At 31.2% G+C, this 15,506-nt stretch overlaps 1 protein-coding gene across 2 annotated transcripts in view; it reads left to right on the top strand.

The window, feature by feature from the left end:
* LOC135135248 (uncharacterized protein) overlaps nt 1-15,506 on the top strand; it is a 252,781-nt gene that overhangs the window by 131,168 nt on the left and 106,107 nt on the right. The window lies entirely within an intron of this gene.

Below are 15,506 nucleotides of genomic sequence, written 5' to 3'. Positions count from 1 at the left end.
AAAAATTTAAATTATCTCTTTAACTTTGAATAAAAAATATTTTTATGAATGCGTCTACAGATACTTCTACCATTCACAGTCGTAATTTTGTTTTAACTTCATACAAAATGTTTGGTTTTATGGAAAAAATCTGAATCTTTACACTTGGGGGTGTGCCTGAATATATAGCACCGAATATTGATTCACATGAATTTTACTGCCTCGATTTGACCAAATTTTGGGTTTCCGATTTTAGATTTATTCATGTACCTTGTACTTTAATGTATGTTGCACATGAGTCCGAAAGTTATTCGTCATGTAATTATGAGGCCAAAAGTTTCTATGGATGAAAGCCATTATTTGATTTAAAGTAACTTTTGGCATCATAATCTTTAGATTTTTTTTAATAGTTACTTCACAATTAATAATACAATTATGACTTTTTCTCGTAGGTTTATTTCTCTTATTTGTTATTAAAATAACTGCTGTTAAATTAATTTCAGCTTGGGTTGTAAGTTTGAAAGTTGTTTTCTACGAGTCTGTGAGGCCAAAGTCTACAAAAGATGAAAATAATTTTAGGTTAGATAGTTCAACACTCTGCCAATTATTTATTTTTATTTATACTATTTACATGTGGTATAGCAAGAATAATGGTCAACAATCAAGTATTTTAGGCTCAAAAAACGGCAGATCAAATTCCTGATAATATTAACACTAATAAGTCTAAAAATTTAACCAAATATTGACTTTTTTAAAGTGTTATAGGTTTACTGACGAGGTGGCTGAGGAAGGGGATGAACCCTGAAACTGGTATCACCAAAATTAGTATAAATAAAAATAAATAATTGGTTGATTGCAGAACTCTACCTAACCCAAATTTATACCCACGCTAATATGGAAACAAACATGTCAAAATAATTAGCTCATTTATAGCAACTTTGGACCTGTCGTCCTTTATATTTGGCTAAGTAGCAAGTATTTAAAAAAATTTAAATTATCTCTTTAACTTTGAATAAAAAATATTTTTATGAATGCGTCTACAGATACTTCTACCATTCACAGTCGTAATTTTGTTTTAACTTCATACAAAATGTTTGGTTTTATGGAAAAAATCTGAATCTTTACACTTGGGGGTGTGCCTGAATATATAGCACCGAATATTGATTCACATGAATTTTACTGCCTCGATTTGACCAAATTTTGGGTTTCCGATTTTAGATTTATTCATGTACCTTGTACTTTAATGTATGTTAGCACATGAGTCCGAAAGTTATTCGTCATGTAATTATGAGGCCAAAAGTTTCTATGGATGAAAGCCATTATTTGATTTAAAGTAACTTTTAGCATCACAATCTTTAGATTTTTTTAATAGTTACTTCATAATTAATAACACAATTATGACTTTTTCTTGTAGGTTTATTTCTCTTATTTGTTATTAAAATAACTGCTATTAAGTTAATTTTAGCTTGGGTTGTAAGTTTGAAAGTTGTTTTCTACGATTCTGTGAGGCCAAAGTCTACAAAAGATGAAAATAATTTTAGGTTAGATAGTTCAACACTCTCCCAATTATTTATTTTTATTTATACTATTTTCGTGTGGTATAGCAAGAATAATGGTCAACAATCAAGTATTTTAGGCTCAAAAAACGGCAGATCAAATTCCTGATAATATTAACACTAATAAGTCTAAAAATTTAACCAAATATTGACTTTTTTAAAGTGTTATAGGTTTACTGACGAGGTGGCTGAGGAAGGGGATGAACCCTGAAACTGGTATCACCAAAATAGTATAAATAAAAATAAATAATTGGTTGATTGCAGAACTACCTAACCCAACTTTATACCCACGCTAATATGGAAACAAACATATCAAAATAATTGGCTCATTAATAGCAACTTTGGACCTGTCGTCCTTTATATTTGGCTAAGTAGCAAGTATTTAAAAAATGTAAATTATCACTTTAACTTTGAATAAAAATATTTTTATGAATGCGTCTACAGATACTTCTACCATTCACAGTCTAATTTTGTTTTAACTTCATACAAAATGTTTCGTATTATGGAAAAAATCTGAATCTTTACACTTGGGGGTGTGCCTGAATATATAGCACCGAATATTGATTCACATGAATTTTACTGCCTCGATTTGACCAAATTTTGGGTTTCCGATTTTAGATTTATTTATGCACCTTGTACTTTAATGTATGTTAGCACATGAGTCCGAAAGTTATTCGTCATGTAATTATGAGGCCAAAAGTTTCTATGGATGAAAGCCATTATTTGATTTAAAGTAACTTTTGGCATCACAATCTTTAGATTTTTTTAATAGTTACTTCATAATTAATAACACAATTATGACTTTTTCTTGTAGGTTTATTTCTCTTATTTGTTATTAAAATAACTGCTATTAAGTTAATTTTAGCTTGGGTTGTAAGTTTGAAAGTTGTTTTCTACGATTCTGTGAGGCCAAAGTCTACAAAAGATGAAAATAATTTTAGGTTAGATAGTTCAATACTCTGCCAATTATTTATTTTTATTAATACTATTTACATGTGGTATAGCAAGAATAATGGTCAACAATCAAGTATTTTAGGCTCAAAAAACGGCAGATCAAATTCCTGATAATATTAACACTAATAAGTCTAAAAATTTAACCACATATTGACTTTTTTAAAGTGTTATAGGTTTACTGACGAGGTGGCTGAGGAAGGGGATGAACCCTGAAACTGGTATCACCAAAAGTAGTATAAATAAAAATAAATAATTGGTTGATTGCAGAACTCTACCTAACCCAAATTTATACCCACGCTAATATGGAAACAAACATGTCAAAATAATTAGCTCATTTATAGCAACTTTGGACCTGTCGTCCTTTATATTTGGCTAAGTAGCAAGTATTTAAAAAAATTTAAATTATCTCTTTAACTTTGAATAAAAAATATTTTTATGAATGCGTCTACAGATACTTCTACCATTCACAGTCGTAATTTTGTTTTAACTTCATACAAAATGTTTGGTTTTATGGAAAAAATCTGAATCTTTACACTTGGGGGTGTGCCTGAATATATAGCACCGAATATTGATTCACATGAATTTTACTGCCTCGATTTGACCAAATTTTGGGTTTCCGATTTTAGATTTATTCATGTACCTTGTACTTTAATGTATGTTAGCACATGAGTCCGAAAGTTATTCGTCATGTAATTATGAGGCCAAAAGTTTCTATGGATGAAAGCCATTATTTGATTTAAAGTAACTTTTGGCATCACAATCTTTAGATTTTTTTAATAGTTACTTCATAATTAATAACACAATTATGACTTTTTCTTGTAGGTTTATTTCTCTTATTTGTTATTAAAATAACAGCTATTAAGTTAATTTTAGCTTGGGTTGTAAGTTTGAAAGTTGTTTTCTACGATTCTGTGAGGCCAAAGTCTACAAAAGATGAAAATAATTTTAGGTTAGATAGTTCAACACTCTGCCAATTATTTATTTTTATTTATACTATTTTCGTGTGGTATAGCAAGAATAATGGTCAACAATCAAGTATTTTAGGCTCAAAAAACGGCAGATCAAATTCCTGATAATATTAACACTAATAAGTCTAAAAATTTAACCAAATATTGACTTTTTTAAAGTGTTATAGGTTTACTGACGAGGTGGCTGAGGAAGGGGATGAACCCTGAAACTGGTATCACCAAAATAGTATAAATAAAAATAAATAATTGGTTGATTGCAGAACTACCTAACCCAACTTTATACCCACGCTAATATGGAAACAAACATATCAAAATAATTGGCTCATTTATAGCAACTTTCGAACTCTCGTATTTTATATTTGTCTAAGTAGCAAGTACTTAAAAAATTTAAATTATCACTTTAACTTTGAATAAAAAAATATTTTTATGAATGCGTCTGCAGATTCTTCTACCATTAACAGTCTAATTTTGTCTTAACTTCATACAAAATGTTTCGTATTATGGAAAAAATCTGAATATTTACACTTGGGGGTGTGCCTGAATATATAGCACCGAATATTGATTCACATGAATTTTACTACCTCGATTTGACCAAATTTTGGGTTTCCGATTTTAGATTTATTCATGTACCTTGTACTTTAATGTATGTTAGCACATGAGTCCGAAAGTTATTCGTCATGTAATTATGAGGCCAAAAGTTTCTATGGATGAAAGCCATTATTTGATTTAAAGTAACTTTTGGCATCATAATCTTAGATTTTTTTTAATAGTTACTTCACAATTAATAATACAATTATGACTTTTTCTCGTAGGTTTATTTCTCTTATTTGTTATTAAAATAACTGCTGTTAAATTAATTTCAGCTTGGGTTGTAAGTTTGAAAGTTGTTTTCTACGAGTCTGTGAGGCCAAAGTCTACAAAAGATGAAAATAATTTTAGGTTAGATAGTTCAACACTCTGCCAATTATTTATTTTTATTTATACTATTTTGGTGTGATATAGCAATAATAATGGTCAACAATCAAGGATTTTACAATTTACTTCTTTTATCGCATCCCCTTTGCTCCAGCCTTACTCCGCTCTTTTCCACTCCTTTCATCCACCCTGCTTCTCTTCCATCTTCATTCAATATTTCTGTTATACTTTCCTTTTTTCTTTAATTTCGCTCTAGTCTTGTAGCATGTATTCTAAAGTCTCTTGCACTTCTCCACACATCCTATATATTCTTCTGCTTTCGCTTAAGCAAAAGTTATTGTTTCTTTCTTCATGTCCACCCCTCTGTCTAGCAATTACTTTTTCTCCTTCGTTCTTTCTCTCTCTAGGTACCTTGGCGTTGTTTCTGATATTATCTTTAGACGAGTATAACCCCCATTGTACCTAGGTTCCTTTATACTCGCCATTGGACATATTTGTCCTTGTTGCCACTTTCGAGGAGACCTTTACTTTTCCACATCTCATTCATTATTTCACACAGTCTTTCAATCAAATCATCCGTTCTAAACGTCCATACATCATTTACCAATCCATTCCTCCCTGGTCTTTTCCCTCTTTTCGACCCTCCAACTTGTTTCCATATTTTTTCCACTGTAATGTTCGGCCATTCTTTCTCTCTCAGCATTCTCGGTTTAACTCTTTTGCGCTACAGTACTCTCATTTCCACTCATTAGTTTCATGAAATGGTACTTCCATTGTATTATTAGCATTTCTTCACTGATCATGTTTTTGTTTTTCCTTATTTTTGTTCTTGCTCTGATTTTATGGCTTTTATTTTATTTCTTCTTTCGGAATCTCTTCTTTTTTTTATTCACACCGACCTGTTATTATTTCTTGCTGGACAGTACTCTTCTTTTTTATCTTTCCCTTTTTACACCTTCGTAAACATTTTCTTTCTTATGTTTTTAAATCTCTGCATCTATTAACCCGCCATTTGTTTCTCTTTTCTGATTTCTTCGTTATAAATGCTTTTCTTATTGCTGCTTTTTCAGTTGTTATTTTTAATTCTTCTATTTTATTTTAGCTTACTTCTTTTGAATTCAATTTCCAACATCTTTTATAATGCTCAGTTCCCTTCTCCTTTTTATCTACTTCCTTATTTGTGACTCCGACTTTTCTACTTCTATCCCTCAATTTTACTTCTTATAGCATGTGGTCGGAATCAATTCTTTCTCCTAATTTAAATGTTTCGGCTTCTTCATCAGCTACTGGGTTACATATACAGGTAAATTCTTTATCTTCATCCCCCTCCTTCACCCCATTCAAGACTACCAAACTCTTTCTTCAATTAATTTCCATAGAAATTTTCTGTCTTTATTTAAAATTTTATCTTTAGATTTTTCTGTGCGTTCTCCGCTATATTCCCTGCTTTTGTTGCCTATTTTGGCGTTAAAACCATCTCCTATCAGAAGAAATTCTTCGTTAGACTCTTCAATTTTTTCTTAAATTTTTTTCTTCAAATTTTTTGTAATTCCAATGCAATACAATATGCAAATTCTTTTTTTCTTTTATCTTTCTTTCCACTATGCGTTCCACTTCTATTACCCGCTCTTCGATTTGTTTTATATCTTTTGTCACCCCTGTTATGGATCCCCCACTTGCTTCACCCTCAACTTTTCCTTTTTCCTTGTTCAATTTATTCCCCTTACTCTTTAGTATCCATGTTTCTGTTAATCACACAAAATCAAAATTTTATGTACTCATTAAATAAATTCTGTTTATTTTTCTTAATAATGCAATATTTCAAACAAGCAATTTTAAACCCCATTTGTCCTCCCCGCTTTTCTTTTCCATTCCCTCTCTATTTTTTTTATAATTACCACCCCTTCTCTTTATGCTTCCTTGCTCAGTTAATTCCAACTCTCTTTGTAAAATTTTTCATCCAAATTTCCCTGTCTTCATTCCATGTCCTCAACTTTCCGTTTCTTACATTCTATAGCTGTTGTGTATCTTTTTTTTTTATTTCTTACTCTCTAACTTCTTTCTGAATTTTTGGCTCTTCTACTGTCCAATTGTTTTCAGTTGCTTTATATTTTCTTTAATTTTAGATAAATTTCCAACATTCTTCTGGAAATTACTACCTTCAAACAACTTCCCGCATTTATATAAAACCTAGTCATAATATTAGCTTTGTTAAGTAAATCATCTATGCAACCAACTTTTATACTTAACAATCTTTTCTCAAACCAAAATTGTTAAAATTACTGTTAAAAGATGTCACTGGATATGCGTGAGTCCAAATGTTACGTTGAATGTGTGAGTCACTTCGGCCTCAAAAGCTACGGCGAGGCCGAAACTTCCAATTTGAGCCCAAAAGTATATATACGTGAGAGAATTTGAGGTCGAAAGTTATCATTAACATATATATATATATATATATATATATATATATATATATATATATATAATACTACAACAGTTGCCCGCAGCTTCGCTTTCGTGGTTTTCGCAATTAGAACACATCATTTTTCATCACGTTCACTCCCCCCTTCCCAGTGAACCCGTCTAATTTAAAAACCCAAGGGACTCCCACACAAACTGTCGTCAGTATTGGGGACAGATACTTTTAAAAGTATCTAGATACAGATATAGATATATGGAAGATAAAAGTATCTAGATACAGATACAAGACAACAGATACTTTTTGAACCTTTGGCGAATAAAATAACTGAAAACATGCTTATGTATTTTTTTATGTATTGTTTAATGATTTTTTTTAAATTAACAAGATTTCGAACGTATTGTTACCTAAATTATTTCTTCTTGGTGTCAGAATTTGGTTTCCTCTACTAAACACCCGTTCCACAGGTGCAGAAGAAGGGATTGTGGTATTAAGTTTAAAAAATAAAAATAATACTGTAGCATAATTATTCAAAACTGAAAAATCTCTTCTTTTTTCCTGCAAATAGGCCATCGCTTCATTGTTTGATGTGTCGCAAATTGTGCAATATTTATTACGTACGCTTAAAAAGATTTTTTTTTTTTTTATTCCCATACTACAGTATCCAAATTGTGTTTAAGTATATCTAATAATTATCTCCAGCATTAAAATTAATATTTCAAAAGAATACGGGAAATGATTATTCTGTGCTGAAGGTCTGTTGTCGGCAACCTGTCATAAATTATTATTCTTCAGTATCGGCTTACAATGTTTTTATGACCATGTCCGGTAATCGTCTATCCCGGTGAGGCAGGCATTTCAGGAAGAATTGCTGGTTCCGTTTAAGGCAAAATAAGTACAATTTCTTAGAAAGGTATACTATCCTCAAACATATTTGGCGTTTATGACTTCACACCAATTTGACTCCCATTATAATTCAATAGGCCGTCACAACCGGATGTCTTAAACCCGCTCACCGAAAAAAGTAACTTTGTTTTTACTTAAAATAAAAAACTCGAAAGGCGCAGTTGTCGGTAAATGCAAAACTCAGTCCTGCCCTGTGCTTTTAATAGAAAAGGTCTTTTCAGGTAGGTATCGGTGAGCGGGTTTAAGACATCCGGTTGTGACGGCCTATTGAATTATAATGGGAGTCAAATTGGTGTGAAGTCATAAACGCCAAATATGTTTGAGGATAGTATATTTAAACCCCTTATAGGATCAAAGGCTGCCTGGCAGGTCGGAATCACCAGAGTGCAACTTTAAATTTTCAGATTTTTGTTGAAACTCATTTTATTTTAATCTCGTTTCACGATTTCTGAGAATATATCACAATAAATTATTCTACCGAGAGTTGTAAAAATATTAATTTTATTGCCCAAGATTTACACTTAAACATAATCGGCACATTCTAGGGCAAAACGGACCTGCCAAGCCCGCCTCGCGTTAAAATAAAGGTATAAAACAGTAACAAATATGAGATTTACGCGAGAGAAATGTATGTATTGAACATTCGATTAGTCGATTACAGAACTAATTTGTGCTAATTGAAAAAATTAATCATTATGTAACACGCAATGATTATTTTCTAAAAATAATAACATACCTTAAATAAATATTTTTACTATTAAAATTACTCTTATTTAATAACACAAATACAACCAGCGGGCCTACCGGACCCGGGTTGCTCAGGTACACAGATAAAATGCATTGCCCCGGATAAGCCTAAAACGCAGTGAATAGTGAATTGTGGTTTATGGTTTTTAAAATACCATCTTACTATGGCTTAGATTTATTACCCCTGAGCATTATATTTAAAGGCTACAATGTAGGAAATGATGGTATTTAAAATATGAAAATTTCCGTTACAGAACACTATTAGTGGACCTCTTACCTCTATTTTTGTTTATGTGACCAAAATCACCAACATGAAGTATCAAAAATTACTAGTAGTATAACTGAACTGAAAAAAAGTGAAGTAAAAAAAAATGTATCTGTATCTGCGCCATTAATTTTGTCTCTAGATACAGATATTTTGTGCTTAAATTCGATTTTATCTAGATACAGATACTAGATACCCAAAAGTGTATCTAGATACTTTTTTTACATACAAGTATCTAGATACTGTCCAACACTGGACGTACTAAACAGCGAATACTCACCTACCAAGGTTATGTCTGTATTTCACGTGAGTTGCCTCTTTGAAAATGCTTCGATCAACATTCTTTCAGCAAGGACATGTATGTCAATTTCGACACGTGCTGCGCAATATTAATGATAAAATTCAAGACTACGGAGACATAATTGGACTGCCGCTTATACTAGTATAAAACGTGATCATGCCATTTGGATTTTTTGCGAAAATTTGAATATCTGGGAGAAAAACTCAAAGTGTATAATATTGTATAACGTCAGCAATAACATGAAAGATTACTCAACACCGCAATTAACATCATGATCACGTTACAGTGGCAAGTTGCGGTTAAGTTTGGCTTCATATTGCAGAACAGAGAAAACTCTTTGAAGTTCATGTTTTTTCAATTATTTAACAAATTTGATGTTGTTTTTGATTCGGTTTGGTCAATTTGAGACAATTATCTCTCAGTGAACAGAAACTTTTCTAGTTTATGAAAATAAACAGCTCGTGAATTGTGGACAGAAATAATTATATGAAACAAAATACAGGGTCATTTAAGAGAGGTAATGAGCCTGCGAATTTAAAATGCAACCAGTAACACATTTTTAGAAGTGGCTTAGAATTTCGTTCCTAAATTTAATTAACCTAATACATTGTTTTAGAAATTTCAAAACGCAAAAGTCAATTTTTAGCTTATATGACATTAAAAAGTAATAATTGTTTATTTAATGTAATGTATTCAAAATGCTGACCCTTTGTAGGTCACAAGCGAGAATTGTTTCCAAATAATGACGTCCTGACTCGGACTAATGTCTCTGGAGTGATGGATCTGCACGCATTCCTTATTTTATTCTCCAAATATTCGACACTACCAACTGTAATTTGATACAACTGCTCTTTAACTACGCCGCATAGAAAAAAATCCAGGAGCTTAAGGTATGCATCTCGCGGTGGCTAAAAATTGACGGTACCTCTTCCTATCCATCTATTAGGCAAACTCATGTCATGATAATGACACGGAGCACCGTCCTGTTGAAACCATCATTTTTTTCTAAATCCGTTCTAGTTTCTAAATCCATATTTTCTAGTAGCAGTGGTAAGGCATTTCTAAGAAAAGCTAAATATCTAATTCCTTTTAACTTGTTTCGAAAAAATAAGGACCAACAATCTGATTTCCTACTATTCCAGTTAACAAATTCCAATCTTTAAGAATAATCCTTCAATGCTTGCACCAAAGTCACATGGCGTGGGTCGAATTTATTCCTTTTAATGATTCCACTTACTGCAGATTGACTAATACCGGTTGCTCTTAGATCATATTCTAACTGACATGATGATTATCGTCAGTCATTTCCAATACAGCAATTTCATATTCTGGGCTCGTAGCTGTTCTGCTTCGTTTTCTTTTTAAGGGTGACCAATTTTCTCTTAAAACACTTTCAAACCTTTGAAAATAGTATACACAGCAGCTCGTATATCCGGAAAACGTTCTCTGCATCGACGAGCAGCGACTGATGCACTTTTTCTGTATTCACCATAAGTCCACTTTCTCATCATTTGAATACATTTTGACAAATTTAATTTTACCAAGTCGAATTGAAAGAAGCGGTATCCTGGATTTATAACATATTTTATTTAATAATAATAAGCAGTGTAATATGTGCAATCCTTGGTTGCACCTGAAATCTTGCAGGGTCATTATCTCTCGTGAATAACCCTGTATAGGAAATGAGAGATTTAAACTCAACAATTTTGTGTTTTCAGTGGTATAATAGTTTGTTAAAGAATTACACCAGAAGCAAATGAAAATGTCGTCAATAAACACAAAATATTAACATTACGTGTTTTTAGAAAGAAATTTTTACAGTTTATATATGAACTCATTAAACATTAAAATCAAGAGATACAGTAATTTTCAATAGAAGGGATGGTGGATGCGCCGGGTTGAACACGCGATCACTTTGTGTTTGTTTGTAATGGGTCCCATGATATATACATTAGATAATATTAGACAAAGTGATGTCCTTTAACTATTGCTAGGAGGTCCTGAGCATTGTAACTATTCGGTGTTGTCATAAGTGGCTGCGATATTATGTGTCACTTCGTATTTATTTTATTTAGTATTTTTCAATGCTTAACAGAAACAGAAAAACATGACTCTATATGATCTAAATTTAACAATACCGCTTAATTAATTTCGAATATGTACCAAAAGTTAATGATTGTTATTTGTTTGTTGTAAAATCCGATTAATGGGGATATTTTTTTCATCGTTATTTTACAACAACTTATTAAGCAAGAATTTGTAGCGAATTAACTGATATTTTGCAACAAAAAATAACCATTATCCATTCATGTTATTTTGCTTAACTTTTTGACTTTCATTCAAAATTGTAAATTATAGAGCAGAGTTTAATCGCTAATTCTGAATTCCTTCCGCAGCTTGTGGGAAAACTTGCTATATTGTCTTTTTATGTTGGTGTTTTGTAAAATTAATTTATTAACTGTTAATTAAGTATGTATCAGGTTGAAAGGCTCTGCTTTTTGCTTCTACATTTAAGAACCATAGAACCCAAACTATAAATAAAATTTTAGTTTTATAAATTTTCATTTGCTATATTGTGTGTAGTTAATATTTACTTTTTTTTAATTCCGAGCATATTAAACTTGCAACTTAATATCGAAATCAAAGTTTATGTTGCTTAACATGTCAGCCATTTCATTCAACGATTATATTAGCTTTTCGTGATATCAGACTCTTTTTACAAGTAACAAATTTTCAGTATACAATTTCCAATAACGCTTATTGTGAATCGTCGAGGCATTCTCAAATAACGCTTTCTGGGAAAACAAAATAAAAAACTGATTCCAACCGAATAAGACTTACATTCTAAAAATAACAAAACCATTATATTATCTTGTGCTGAATAAGCCCAATTTAAAATCTTTTGTTTAATATTCGCTATAAATTCCACTCTTAACATTCCGTTCGCTTAAAATTCTTAGTATGTTCTCGTAAGACTTCCACACTTTTGTAAAATCGGCAAAAAACAATTACTAACTTAATAATATAGTTTGTATGTTGGCAGCATGTTAAGTGAAAAGCAATTTCCTGTTGGGTCATAACCCAAATACTTGCTCTAGGCCACTTGATTTCGCTCCCTGAGACGTGATTTTCCTTACTTCGAAGTCGCGGTTAGGAAATATCTGTATGTATTACAAAATTGAATCTCAGTTTATTTAGGGAAGATATTGAGGCTATGTATGTATTTAGTGTTTTACATGAGGTTGATTTGACCATCATCGCACTTAGTTACATAAAAAAACTTACAAAACAAACAACTTCTCCCTAGTTATGGAAACAAAGTGGGTTTTAATATTTTCACAACATTCGACTATATTTGCGCTTTTCTGGATCATGTTGACGTGCTTTTTATCGTAAATTCATTTTTTATATATGTAAGAAAAGCGCTTATAAATTGAATAAGATGTAGAAATCACACTAATCAACAAAGAAAAAATAAGGAAGCCCAATTTATAGCAGTTTATCAGACGAAAACACTAGTGAATGAACTGTTAACTGTACTACGAAACACATAAATATCCAGAAATCTCAGCATTTAACAGATTAATGTGTAATAGCCAATTTTATCCACTCCGTTCTCGGTTCTTAAATGGCCTAAGCCTATTAAAATCCTACGTCACAATATTCATGCATTAATATAGGTCGACTGATAAAATAAGGATGTTAATTTACCACGATTAAAATACTTGCAATATTATTACTGTTCTTATAGAACGATTTTTAAGTTCTGTATTTGAACTTTCATATTACAATACTTCTACTAAATTAGGTTATTTTTGTTGGACGTTTATTTCTTTTTTTAAATTGACGGATACATTTCCGATATGTCACAAAGTATGCATAACGGAAATGAAGCTGATTTAAACTGCACTGTTCATATGATTGGGAACTCATTTCGTTCGTTTCCCAAACTTCCACAGCGAAATAAAATCTCACTTTTAACACTTACATCATAATTCATAAATAACTGTTTATTACGACTATTACGTAAATTATTTCGTTTTTCTTTCTGCATAGTAGCATAGATTACATAGATTACAAAAGAAAATATTTTGGAAAAATGATTCAGTGACGGAAGGAAAAGTCAAAAACGAAATCGTTGTAATATAATGTGAATATTAATGTCAATGAGCTAAAAATCAAGAGGTTTCGTTAGAAAACTAGGATCTGAAAATATTGTGTATGTTATGCACGAGGTTAATTTTATCGTATCTAAATCATAGATCTTAAATTGCTTGTAATTTAATTCAAAATTTTCTTAAGCTGGTGCACCGCAAGGGTCCATTCTTGGACCACTTTTATTTTTGCTTTACATTAACGAAGTCTCTTCATACATCTCCACACATAAAAAATATCGATGCAATTACCAACACTCTTCAAACATTAAAAATTTCTATATTTGCATTTCGCCAACTTTCAATGAAATTAGGAACATAATTGACTCCTTAAAATGTACCAACAACACAAGCTTTATTATCCCAATTTTTTAATCTGGAAATAAAAACAGTCCCTAACAATATCGATGTACATCCTTGTTACCAATATTATAAATCATAGGATATTTTGAGATTGTTTACAGAATGCTAATTCGACTTTAGAAAATTTACCACCATGGATACTATAATAAACTTATAGTGGAACAAATTAATTATTCAGAAAACTTAAGCACGATATTCCGCCATTTAAGCTTTATGTATGCTTTCGACTGTGTTAATCACGAGATTTTACTTGATAAATTCATAATACATGAATTTAATAATAATCAGCTTTGAATTGTTAAAATCTTATTCGAGTAATAAGTTTCGAATCATTCAAATTCAACGTGGTAGTTCATCAAAACTGAGTATCGTATATGGTGTCCCACAAAGGTCCCTTTTGGGCCCTTTGCTGCATATGCTAATGATACAACTATTAGTTGTCAACGCTCAGATAAACATCAACTTAAAAATATGGCTAAGAATCTGAAAATGCCAGCTGGGGAATGAGTTTACAAAAATGTTAATAAATCAAAAACGAAACATAAAATATTCATTTTAAAACAACTTTTAATATTAACTCAAGCGTTATAACTGTGTTAAATTTTTAGAGATATACCTTGACCCAGGTGTTATAGTATGGGGCTTAGGATCCATTTTTACTTTTCAAAGGGAAGGTGTAAAAATTATTTGTGCCTTACAATTACTGTTGCAAGCATAAATTTATAGACCTGAAAATACTCACTTTTCCACAATGTATTCTGGACAATATCTTGTACATAAAATACAAATCACAATGCTTTACAGATAATTTCAATATTCCCTCCTCCCTTAAGTAGAATCGAACAAATTCAGTTTTTTCGAAAAATTATAAAATTTGATTTCACAAAATTTTAATTGTTTTATAGTTACTTAACCTGACCTGACCTGGCCTGATCTCCATAAGTGAACAAATATATGTAATACAAGTCACAATTAAGAAAAACACTCTGTGAGCGTAGGATTCGAACTCACTCACTAATTTAAGGATTTATCATTGCATCGCGACGCTGAGATCCTACAATATGTGTGAGTTATACTAAAGTAAGCTTCCACCTTCAAGTTAAAAACAATGTCGTTTGCAGAATTTCAATATCTTCATCCCAAGATCGAATTTTACCTGAGACGTGCTATGTATGCAGTTTAGAACTGATTTAGGGAAAATATATGACAACGTTTGGAGAATATTGATAACTAGAAAAGAGTAGCTTTTATATCTCATGATGTTTACAAGATCCTAACAGGAGAAATACAAATGCATATTCGCATTCTGCATCTATTTCTCTGTTTTCTTATTACATTGTTCTTTCGCAACTGTAAAATTATTTGGGTCATTTTATTTCCATGAATACACCTGCAGGGAGAAAAAAAAAATGCATACAGAATAAATAGCTGTCCCCTGATAAACCAGAGGAGTTGTCTCTACCTTAAACTTCATACTCAAAATGCTCTATCATATTTTTATAGTACCTCAAAAAAATGTACGTTACTATAATAGAATCAACTTAAGAGGTGAAATTACAAAAAAAAACACATTTTAGAAATTGATGTTTTCATGTAATTATAAAAACATAATTAAGTTTTATAACATAATAATAACAAATTAGCCAAGTCAACAAAAACAAATAGTCAACAAAAAATCAAAACTGTTTAGTACAATTAATTCAAATTATTATAGCTGAAATTTTAATCAACCAGCAGTAAAATTTAAACAGAACTTTTGTAAGTACTTAAGCTTTATAAGTAACATATAAACACATCACTGGCATTAAAATTATTAAAGCTTATAATCAGAGTATATTCTTGAATAGAACATAGCAATTCGAGAAAATGCGTTTCGGAATTTGCTAAAACAATTTTAGTCTCTCTGGTGGCACATTTCACTTTTATTTCTTAATTTTCGTGGGAATCGTAACCGATGACATTCTCTAAGGAAAACTGTT

This window comes from Zophobas morio, unplaced genomic scaffold (genome assembly GCF_036711695.1).
Source record: "Zophobas morio isolate AGI-343-1 ecotype UQ-CSIRO unplaced genomic scaffold, CSIRO_AGI_Zmor_V1 ptg000024l, whole genome shotgun sequence".
In the NCBI taxonomy this organism is placed as follows: Eukaryota; Metazoa; Arthropoda; class Insecta; order Coleoptera; family Tenebrionidae; genus Zophobas; species Zophobas morio.
Note: the sequence above shows the minus strand (reverse complement) of the source record. Positions and strands in the feature narration are given on the sequence as shown.